The following is a 5,411-nucleotide window of genomic DNA, read 5'->3' as shown; positions in this document are numbered from 1 at the left end:
AAATAAGCAGAAATTAAACAACACGCTACTGAACAACAGAGTCAAAGAAGATCAAAAATGAAATTACAAAGTATCTTGAGACAAATATAAAGGAAAACACACTAAAACAGATGGGATGCAGCAAAAGCCATTCTAAGTGGGAAGTTTATAGAAATAAATATTACATTTAAAAAGAGAGAGAGAGAGCTAAAATAAACAAACTACCTTTACAGCCTCAAATCATTAGAAAAAGAACAAACTATGCCTGTTAGATGAGAGAAAGAAAAAATAAAGATTAGATCAGAAATAGATGATAGAGACTAGAAAAATAATAGAAAAAAAATTAATGAAACTGAGTTTATTTTTAGAAAAGGTAAACAAAATTGACCAATCTTTGACTAGATTAACCAAGAGAAAAGAGAGAAGACTCACATAAAATTAAAAATGAAAGAGGATATATTGTAATTATTACAACAGAAATACAAAAGATATAAGAAGCTACTGTGAATGATTACAAGAACTGTACAAATTAGAAAAAAATTTCTAGAAACATACAACCTACCAGGACTGAATCATGAAGAATTAGAAAATCTAAAGATATTAATAATGACTAACAAAATTGAAGTAATAATCAAAAACCTCCTTATAAAGACCTATATTTATAAATACCCTCTCCAGAGCTGCCTGTTCTAATGCCACCCTCCATTGTCTGTGACTCTACTTCGTATAAGAGTACCATTCCTCCACATGAAAACACTTTGAGCCTTGCCTAAAAAATGAATTCAAAGAAAAAGATACTTAGGTTTGATTAACCAACTAAACAATGATCCTGTTTACTTTTAATACAACCAGTGCAAATCTCCCCTATCTAATCCTGTGAACACATCTTACTCTACCCATCAGAATTAGACACAGCTGAAGGTTTTTCCAGTAATTATGTATGGATGTGAGAGTTGGACTGTAAAGAAGGCTGAGCACTGAAGAATTGATGCTTTTGAACTGTGGTGTTGGAGAAGACTCTTGAGAGTCTCTTGGACTGCAAGGAGATCCAACCAGTCCATTCTGAAGGAGATCAGCCCTGGGATTTCTTTGGAAGGAATGATGCTGAAGCTGAAACTCCAGTACTTTGGCCACCTCATCTGAAGAGTTGACTCATTGGAAAAGACTTTGATGCTGGGAGGGATTGGGGGCAGGAGGAGAAGGAGACGACAGAGGATGAGATGACTGGATGGCATCACTGACTCGATGGACGTGAATCTGAGTGAACTCCAGGAGTTGGTGATGGACAGGGAGGCCTGGTGTGCTGCGATTCATGGGGTCGCAAAGAGTCGGACACGACTGAGCGACTGAACCGAAATCGAACCAAAGAAGCTTTTCTTGAAACATTCTCTCTCATTCCTCACCTTCTCCAGATCTTCATATCTCAGTGATTATTCTTAATGTTCATAGCAGATTTCTCCTTATTTTCCTATTTTGGATGAAGAGCAAACTTACTTATATGTGCATAACTTCACTCTTACTTAAGCCCCTTGTGTCCAGCTCTCTAGACAACCTTACCATGTGGATGTCCCAGATTAAAACCAGGATTAACACATTAAAACAAACAAACAAACAAACAAAAAGCATTTCCTGCAGTTTCCTCTATTTTACTCATCTTAGTAAATGGTACCAACATTCTTAGTTGTTTAAGCTGATAAAACATCATTTTTTTAAATTTTTTGTTCTCATATCTCATACCTTAATCATTATCAAATCAGATCTGCTCTAGCTTCTAAATGTTGGCCAGATCCAACCAATACTCACCATTTCCACATCTATAATTTCTAATTCAAGTTACCTTGCAACATCCCTTGCCAGGACTACTGAAACAGCTCCCTAGTTGGCCTAATTTCATTCTGCCATCCTACCTTTATGTCTGTCCCTATAGATTAGAGTACTGTGTACTTTAGTCTTTTGTTTCAGCTTAAAGAGTTCTTTTCAATATTTTTGTAAGGTAGGTCTAGTGGTAGTGAACTCTGTTTTGTTTATCTGGGAAAGCCTTTGTTTAGCCTTCATATTTGAACGGTAACTTTGCTGGATAGAATGTTCTTGACTGGCAATTTTTATGATTCAATATTTTGAATATGCCATTCTACTATCTCCTAGCCTGTAGAGTTTCTCCTAAGAAATCTCTTGATAGCCTAAAGGGGGGTACCTTTATAAGTGATGGTCTTTTTTTCCCTTGTTGGTTTTAAAATTTTTCCTGTATTGTTAACTTTTGATAATTTCAATATAATGTATCTTGAAGATCTTTCTGCATTTAGATAATAAGGTGTTGTATAATTTCATAGACTTGTATACCAAGTTCGTTCCAGGTTTAGGAAGTTCTCAACTATCATTTTTTAAATATACCCTCTGCTCCCTTCTCTCTTTCTTCTGCTTCTAAGAAACACATAGTTCTTGTGTTGACTTTTCTAATGGAGTAAGTTCTCACATAGTTTCTTCACTTTTAAAAAACCTTACTTTTCTTTCCTCCTCAAAATTATTTCTATATTTTTTCCCTTGAGCTTGCAAATTCTGTCTTCCATATGATCTGTTCTATTTTCAAAGCTTTCTAAGGCATTCTTTACCTTATTTACTAAGTACTTCAGCTCCAGAATTTCTACTTGTTTCTTTTTTAGAATTTCAGTCTCTTTAGTAAAGTACTCCTCTGTCTGTTTTTATTTCTGAGGTCATTGAACTTCCCTTCTGAATTTTCTTTAATTTGTTGGATTTCTTCATAACAGCTCTTTGAAATTCCTCATATAGATCCTAATGGTCCATGTCTTTGGGTTTGATTGTTGGAAAACTGCCATTTTCTTTTTGTGATACCATAATACTGTGATTTTTCATAGTGTTTGATGAGAATTGTCTCTGCCACTGCATTTGACATAGTGAACACCTTTCTTACTTAAGCAAGGCTTGGGTCACTTCAATTATAATAGCTCAATAGAGCGATAGGAGCCTTTTTCTTTTCTTTTTTCCATCTCTCAGAAGCATGTTTTTCATTAAAAATCACTGGTGCAGGACATCAGATGCTACATCCTTCCCATTTTCCCTGCTCACAGTGTCTCTTCTCTGGGTACCCTGAGCTACTCTCCATGCATTCTCCTCCCGTTTGCCCAAGAGACCAAGAACACACATCACAGCCTTGTCACCTGTAATGGGCTAAGGCCTGGATGAGAAAGTCACTGTTCCAGACATCGTCTGGAGGATTCTATTGTTTCCTGCATTTTTTTTTTTTTCAGGCTTGCCTGCATTCTTCCCTTTCTTTATTGTAATCTGAACTTTGTACTTCTTTTTGATCCACTGCTGAATCTGTTTACTCTTTGTATCCCAATCATGTTGTCCAACGTTTGAAGAAAAAGTCAGTTCCTTTGTCAGGGTGGGTTCCGGCTTGAGTTCAGCCCTCTCCGTCTTTCTGAGCCACAGCCGCACCTGGTGGATCTGTGAGCAGGTCAGGAGCTGATACTGGGCGGGTTCCACACTTAGGTCCCTCTTCACCAGCCGTAGGTCCCGCTCTGCAGCCCTGAGCCTGATCGCGTTAGCTCTGTGCATGTGGTCATTGGCCTGCTCCTCCAGCATATGAATAATAACACTTGTTGATTTTTTTTCCCAACGTTACTGACAGACATCTCATCCTTTTTTTTTTTTTTTTTTCTCCCCTTCCCTCGTCCTGGGTATCTTCAGTACTAAAAGCTTTTGTGTGAATGAGGTAGGCTGATACTGGGGACCGCTGTACGGGCACGGGCTTCTGTAGGATGTAGTTACTCAAATATCTTCGAATGGAGTTATTCTTTCTGGCTTGTAATGTGAACTTCTTCAGGAAAAGAGCAGCCATCCTTTTTATGAAGAACTGTAATCATGCTCAGTGGATGGCATTTACTGGAGTTCAGTTCAGTTCAGTCGCTCAGCCATGTCCGACTCTTTGTGACCCCACGAATCGCAGCATGCCAAGCCTCCCTGTCCATCACCAGCACCCGGAGTTCACTCAAACTCATGTCCGTTGAGTCAGTGATGCCATCCAGCCATCTCATCCTCTGTCGTCCCCTTCTCCTCCTGCCCCCTATCCCCTCCCCTCAGCATCAGGGTCTTTTCCAATGAGCAAACTCTTTGCATGAAGCGGCCAAAGTATTGGAGTTTCAGCTTCCACATCAGTCCTTCCAATGAACACCAAGGACTGATCACTTTTAGAATGGACTGGTTGGATCTCCTTGCAGTCCAAGGGACTCTTAAGAGTCTTCTCCAACACCACAGTTCAAAAGCATCAATTCTTCGGCGCTCAGCCTTCTTCACAGTCCAACTCTCACATCCATACATGACCACTGGAAAAACCTTAGCCTTTACTAGATGCACCTTTGTAGGCAAAATAATATCTCTGCTTTTTAATATCTCTGCTATCTAGGTTGGTTATAACTTTCCTTCCAAGGAGTAAGTGTCTTTTAATTTCATGGCTGCAATCACCATCTGCAGTGATTTTGGAGCCCCAAAAAATAAAGTCTGACAATGTTTCCACTGTTTCCCCATCTATTTCCCATGAAGTGATGGGACCAGATGCCATGATCTTCATTTTCTGAATGTTGAGCTTTAAGCCAACATTTTCACTATCCTACTTCACTTTCATCAAGAGGCATTTGAGTTCCTCTTCACTTTCTGCCATAAGGGTGGTGTCATCTGCATATCTGAGGTTATTGATATTTCTCCCAGCAATCTTGATTCCAGCATGTGCTTTTTCCAGCCCAGTGTTTCTCATGATGTACTTTGCATATAAGTTAAATAAACAGGGTGACAATATACAGCCTTGACGTACTCCTTTTCCTATTTGGAACCAGTCTGTTGTTCCATGTGCAGTTCTAACTGTTGCTTCCTGACCTGCATATAGGTTTCTCAAGAGGCATGTCAGGTGGTCTGGTATTCCCATCTGTCTCAGAATTTTCCACAGTTTATTGTGATCCACACAGTCAAAAACTTTGGCATAGTCAATAAAGCAGAAATAGATGTTTTTCTGGAACTCTCTTGCTTTTTCAATGATCCAGTGGATGTTGGCAATTTGATCTCTGGTTCCTCTGCCTTTTCTAAAACCAGCTTGAACATCAGGAAGTTCATGGTTCACATATTGCTGAAGCCTGGCTTGGAGAATTTTGAGCATTACTTTACTAGCTTGTGAGATGAGTGCAATTGTGCAGTAGTTTGAGCATTCTTTGGCATTGCCTTTCTTTGGGATTGGAATGAAAAGTGACCTTTTCCAGTCCTGAATGCTAGCTAATACTTGAGACTGAATCACTGAAAAACTCCACATCCTATGAGTACCGGAAGACAGACTGACAGATGTCTCCAGACCCCATCTCCTGTGGTCATGGTTCCTCTCCTACAGCTCCTGCTTCTGTCGTAACTGCTTTTTCCGGGGCTCTTCA

At 39.3% G+C, this 5,411-nt stretch overlaps 1 pseudogene; it reads right to left on the bottom strand.

The window, feature by feature from the left end:
* Positions 1 to 3,012: 3,012 nt before the first annotated feature.
* LOC128043963 (translation initiation factor IF-3, mitochondrial-like) lies at positions 3,013 to 3,838 on the bottom strand (annotated as a pseudogene).
* Between the last annotated feature and the right edge of the window lie 1,573 nt (positions 3,839 to 5,411).

The sequence above is a fragment of the Budorcas taxicolor genome, chromosome 2 (assembly GCF_023091745.1).
Source record: "Budorcas taxicolor isolate Tak-1 chromosome 2, Takin1.1, whole genome shotgun sequence".
NCBI classification, from domain to species: Eukaryota; Metazoa; Chordata; class Mammalia; order Artiodactyla; family Bovidae; genus Budorcas; species Budorcas taxicolor.
Note: the sequence above shows the minus strand (reverse complement) of the source record. Positions and strands in the feature narration are given on the sequence as shown.